This window comes from Phalaenopsis equestris, unplaced genomic scaffold (assembly GCF_001263595.1).
Source record: "Phalaenopsis equestris unplaced genomic scaffold, ASM126359v1 Scaffold233259, whole genome shotgun sequence".
Lineage (NCBI taxonomy): Eukaryota > Viridiplantae > Streptophyta > Magnoliopsida > Asparagales > Orchidaceae > Phalaenopsis > Phalaenopsis equestris.
Window position 1 is genome coordinate 25,739 of NW_018251210.1, and position 6,487 is coordinate 32,225.

Genomic DNA, 6,487 nt, shown 5'->3' on the forward strand with positions numbered 1-6,487 from the left:
ACTCGGCCTAGGTCTCGACGACATTGATTTATGTTAATCTTTCGTTCATGTAATCTGGGTCATAGTAATTTTCATCATTCATATCTTTTCTTTGTTCTTCTAATAATCATGCAATTATGGCTCGGAGTCTCTCCAGCTTAGCGTCAATTGAGTTCCCTTTGATTACTTTTAGCTCAATTGGGGATTTCTGAAGAGTGTCATTTTTTTTGCTGAGCGTCAGTGTGGTTGTGTAGAAGTTAATTGAATCAACCGAAATCATATTTACGGAACCTTTTTCAAGTTTTTTCAAGTACTCTTCCGAGATCATTACATTTTGACTTTTGAAATTCTTCTCAAGCCAATCCTTGAAGAAAAAGTAGTTTTCTATGGTGTGGCCGAGTAACTGGAGGTACGGACAATATTGAGGATGATCTTTCATATTGGCTTCCTCTGGCTTTTTCGGCTTTGGTAGACTAAATCCTTGTTCCTTTAGCAAGTCATGGAACATCTTCAACACAACTTCCTCTTTGAAGGAATGCACTACTTTCTGTCATCCTGCCAAGAATATCCTCTTATTCTCTGCTCGGTATGATCTTCCCTGAGGTGGGTGGTGGGTAGACTCGCCATAGATTGGCCATATTGTTGTGAATGTTGTTGGCGGGATTATCGAGGTTGTTTGGCTTTCAAAATTTCCTGGCCGCGCCTCCTTCCCTGTGCCTTTATCAGTTGTGCAGGCTTCAAATTGGACCCAATCTTGAATCCAGAAAGTAGTGGGGCATAAGCATCAACTGACTCTTCCTCATGTAGAATCAATCTCTTTTCCCGTACTCGGCAAAACAGTTGGCATGGTTACAATGTATCCAGTAGTAGGAGTAAAAACATTTCTCGGAGAAGTCTCAATGTTCCCAAAAACAGACTTTTCAACACTAGTAGGGCTCTTTTTAATCAACACCTTTGAAGGGGAGCATTCTTTGGTAGACTTCAAGTTGAACTCCACAATAGGCTCCACGAACTTATCTGTTTCAAACTTCACCACTATGAGGACCATCTTTCCGAACTTGACTACAATATCATCAAACCCTTGTCCAAATTTAATAACTGCCACGTCAGGTAGTTCATCTCTATTCGTCAGGCAGTTCATCTCTATTGATAACAAACACCATTGCAAAGGTAAAAGAAAAGATCAACCTTGGTAAAGATATTGTCCTTGTCGATTGAAGAATTTCTTAAATTCTGTGATGTCCCGTGCCTTGCAGTTTTGACAGAAGTAATCAAATTGACGCACTTGTCTTATGAACTGGACATTCTTTATTATTTTATTTTTTAAAATTGTTATTCACTTGTGATTAAAGCATTGAATAGTTGCAATTATCAAATTAAATAAGCGTGAAGAGGCGCAACAACTTGGCTTGATTCACAAAAAAGCAAACCAAACCCGAAGGAGACAAAGAAATGCAAAGTTTAGGACCCAGTGCGGGACCAACTTTACAACACACAATGCCCAAGAGGAACTAGTCTGCAGACACACCTACTGGGAGTCAGACCCCACATGAAAATTTAAAGAGTCCTTAATGTTGAACAGATAGTCCTGAAGTCCAAGGAGTTGGTTGTACCTTCCCAAGGCAGAAATGGGTAAAGTTTGCCAATGGAAGAAGGGTAACTTGGTTGAAGAGGGACATGGACACATTACTGATGTGTGAAGATAATATTTCTTGACTTGAATGGAGAGAAAATATTGTCCCATAAGGAGTCGCCAGAAGCTCTCGACGCTATTTTTGGTTGGAGAGTTGCCCGTAAGAAGCTGTCGGTCACCAGAATTGAAATCCCGTCGCCCTCTCCAGAAGGACGTTTTAGTTTACATATATACTTAGTTTTAGAAAAATATGAAATCAAATTGACCCCATATTTTTTCTTAGTTTAAATGAAAGAGCGTTGTACCTCAAATCCAGTATCTATCCCGAAGAATAAATATAAGACTTGAGGATGTAAACTAAGGAATATATGACATTTGTTTGGTGTGTGAAACCTTTGTATTTGCTGACAAGTTCCCCTATTTAATGTAAAGAATTAAATAGGGTTTATATTAACTGGGTTTGGACATGCTTCCTATAAGGGCAAGCCCCTTTTAGTTAATTACATCTTAAATGACCAAAGTTACCTAAGAAGACTCTCGATAAAAATCAAGAAATATTATCTTCAAGGAGTTTCAAAGGGTAGGACTTTTCAATGAGATCAGACGTAGAGGTGTGAAAGGGGATTGGTTCGTAGAGTCCAAAGGAGAAAGAACTAAAGGATGTCATGGATCCAGAGGAGAACCCCGGTGACTTCCCAAGTTATCCTAATGTTTGGCTTCATTTTTGAGGAGAAATATTTAGGTGTTTCATCCTGCCAACTTTATAGTTAGTACTTACATTCGTGTGAAACTATCACATAAATAACCTGAAAGATGTGAGGGATTAGGCCGTGACGGACGAGAACCTCAGAATCCTAAGAAGCGTTAGGGCTTATATTGTATAGCAGAGCTATACAAAGGCCTAAAGATAAGATGAGGATTTACGTTGCATAAGCAACCAACCTCGAAGTCCTATGGCTTCGTTGTTTGATTCTAAGGAAGGAAGATTAGTTTAACTAGGGAAGACAGGTTTTGCTGTTGAAAATGACCATGCTGCCCACCATGCTAGCTCTAAGCTCCTTGCCGCAACGAGTTTGAGTTTTCTAGTGTGTCAAGTTATGATGTAAAATCAGATGGCCCTATGGTTGTAGTTCTTTAAATTTTATGGGGGCATGTTAAAGTTAATTAGAGCGACACCAGTTAGGATCCTACGGTTCTCTAATTCCAGCACCACTATTTTCTATTGGATTCACGTAGTCTAATTGAATTTACTAAAATTAACTTAATGAGTTCCATAATTTCATTTAGACCATGGGAAGCCTCGTTAGCAACCGTAGGTTTCCTCCTTCGAGGAATTCCCGATCATCCGATAGAGACATCTTAATTTAGTTGCAATTATAGTTTTGTGTGATGTTTGTGATTAAATTTTGAGTTTTTTATATTTGGAATGTTGTGGCGGGGGGGGAGGGGGGGTTGGGGGTAGGTAATTTTATCTTGGTTGATTTTAGTGTTAGTTTTGGTTTTGGTTTTTTAATTATCCTAATAGTTTTAGTTTACATACAATGTGGCATCTTTTTTTAGCATGCAAGTTTTGCAAGTATAAAAAGTACAATAAAGACCACACTTAAAGACTATAAAAGCGTACATGATGAGTCTTCTCGTTCCACCACCTAAAACTTAAAATGCATGTGAAGGAAGTTCATGTAGGGACAAAAAAGTAAGGCTTTGGTAGTTTTCCTAACCCTATGTCATATCTTGGTGGGTCCTTAGGAGTTTAATTAAGGATGATTTTGTCAAGCAAAACATATTAAGTTTAGTAGATCTCTGAGGTATCCAACACATCTAGAGAAAGAAGCAGGTTCGTGCTACTCTCTCGCTACTTGGTAGAAAATCCCGAGTTCTTTTAAACTTATAATGTTACTTAATAATTCATCCTGTAAATATCCTTAGTGCTCAGTGAGCATTCATGTCTCATATATCCCTAAGAATATGGTAATTATCACTTGTAATTCAATTTAAGAATTATGTGGGTGAAGACCCTTAAAGAGACAAGTTTAAGACACTTTTTAACTTGGGCTTGTAGCATTTGAAAGATGTTTTAATTTTCAACGATGTTTACTTTTCTAATCCTTATTTAAATGAAACTTGATTTAGCCTAAGTCACTGCTAAGCCCTTAAGATTTCCGTGAATGTCTTAGTTATTAAAAATGAAATTAACTTATAAGTGATGATGATGGTTCATGTTTTTTTTTTATTTTTTTTTGTTCATCAAATAGGAGTATTAAATTAGTTAGTTATTAACGCCCAAAATCATACCCCTAAATCTAGGATCATTTAATCGGCTAGACTACCAAATTTATGTAATTTAAGAAAATTACAAATTTATCCTTTTTAATTAGGACAAGTGAGGTTGGTTTCTACCAATTAATCCCTTGTGTTTTAAAAATCAAAAAATGTTAATTAGAATCAAAGATTTCCCATTTCCCTTTCTGAAATTAGGCCTAAATGTTAATTAAGGCTAAATTTTCAAAATTACACATTTGCCCTTAAGGCTCTATCACTTCATAATTCATCAAATTTAGTCCAAATGACTTTGGAATTTTTATCCTACCTCACTCATGGGTCAATTGAGACATCATAGGAGAAAGTGTAATTTTTCAAAATTAATTTATCTATATAATTATTTTTAATGCAAAAATAGGATTTTTCAAAGGAAATTTCTAACTTGACCAAGGTAAATTCTAATCCCTTGAAATTTTTATTAAAGGCAAGTTTAGGCCAGAGAAACCTTTTACTTCATGATTTTTTTAATTTTATTTGAATTTTAAGAATTATTTTAATTTGTGGAGTGTTTATTAATTATAAAATATTTTAAAAGTTGAAAATTAAGTTTTATATTTTTGAAAAATCTTCCTAAGCTCAGAGAGCTCAGAGGAGAAAATTTTATGTTTTTTTGAGTTTTATTTGATTTATTAGAATTATTTTTAGTAAAAACCCATTTTTATCCTTTAAAAATTAATTTTAAGCTTTAAAATTCAGTATCTTTATTTAGAAAATTAGAAAAAATATTCTAATTATACTTAAATGCTTAGAAAGAAATTTATAACATTTCCATAAATTTTATTATTTTTGTGATTTTTATGAATTTTTAATTATTTAGATATTTAAAATAGGTTAAAAAATGAAGTTTTTATTTTAAATACCATTTTATTTTTAGAAAATATCCCTAATCACAGAGAACTCAAAAAACCCAACTTTTTGAATTTTTTAGTTATATTTTGATTTTTAAAAATCATTTAAGTTCCAAAAATGTTATTTATCTTTAAAAATCAACTTAAGTTAATAAATAAACTCAAAATGCTTTAAAATTTTTATGGTGAGTTCTCTAGATCTTAAATAACAATAAAAGTTAAAAATCAAGTCATTTTGTTGTTTGTATTTTCTAAAATTAATTATCTTATTGATTTAGGGTTTGCGAAGATTAGGTGCATTTTACATGACTTGACTCATGAGGAATTTTCCTAAGGGTTTTCTAGTCATAGTAAACCTTCTAAAATTTTCTTGGATTTTTCTAAGTAACATGCTAATTTTCATGATTATTTTAAGCAAATAATGTTAAGAAAATAATGTGCATAAACTTGAAAAATATGTATCTCTATCTACGGACCTCCTCTGACTTTGGAAAAATCAGAGAATGTTTCCCTTAATAGAGGCTACGACATACCATAACTTTAAGCTATGGTGATAAGTCTACGTGCATGCAGAGTTAAAATACTCCTAACACTTATTAATTTTTTTAAAAATAAAATATTAATCAAACAGACATAAATTTTAATCCACATTGTTCTTCTCTATTCACTAAGTGAGTATTTTTACTTTATTTTTGTAATTTTTCTACACAAAGTTATGTATTTTTGAAATTTTGAGGATTAAATAAATAAGAAAAAGCCCCTATTTTTCTACTTATCCATGTCAACCTCGTACGGGTCGAACAAGCCATGTGTTGCTGCCTGATTGGGCATCGCCAGCCAGCTCATCTCCGCCCCTATCGGACAGCGCTCCGTCTGACGGATCAGGGCCGCCCAATCGATACACGTTCGATCTGTCGGTCACGGGTCATCATCCCAAATGAACTGGACCTGAAACTTTTCATTTTAAAAGACTAATATCTCACTCGATTCTCAATGAAATTGAGTGCAGGTTTTTTTAAAATGCTCGTCTTGACTAGTTAAAGACATTCATATGGTTGATGAACCCTTAAAATGACTTTATATTCATGAATAATTAAAAGAATCTCGATTTAGGGTTAATTTTCAATACCTTGGGTAGCTTCGATTGGATGCTTGTAGAAGATTTGTGTGAGTCCCAAGAGCATAGTGATGGAACCTCTGGTCGTGGTGAAATGCCTAGACCTAAATTCGACCAAGGCCGATTTTGGGGTTTGCTCGAAATCCACTTCTGGGTGGTCGGGTGATGAGGCTTTTGTAGGGGATCTTCCTCTCTTGATGTTGGGATGGTGTGGGTGCAATTAATTTGGATTTGTTGGAGGTTTTCAGGATGTCCTGTTTCGTCCTTAAAATTGAGCTCCAAAATTGAACTCGAGGAATGACTTTGAGTTGCTAGGGAAGGTTTTGTTAAGCTCAAGAGGTCTCCATGAAGCTCTGGAAGAAATTTTACAGAGTCTCCTCAAGGAACTTCAAGCTCTCTCTTTTTGTCCATGGAGGGGGAGTTTAAATAAAATAGCCTAGGCTGGCTGCCAGGGCCAATTGAGGGGTGCATTTGGTTGCTTATGTGGAGGGCAGAGAAGCTCCAATGAGCATTTTAGTTGATTTGGCCTTTGGGTTTGAATTTGTTGAAAATCCCTTGTCTTGGCCACTTTCCCCCCCCCCCACGGGG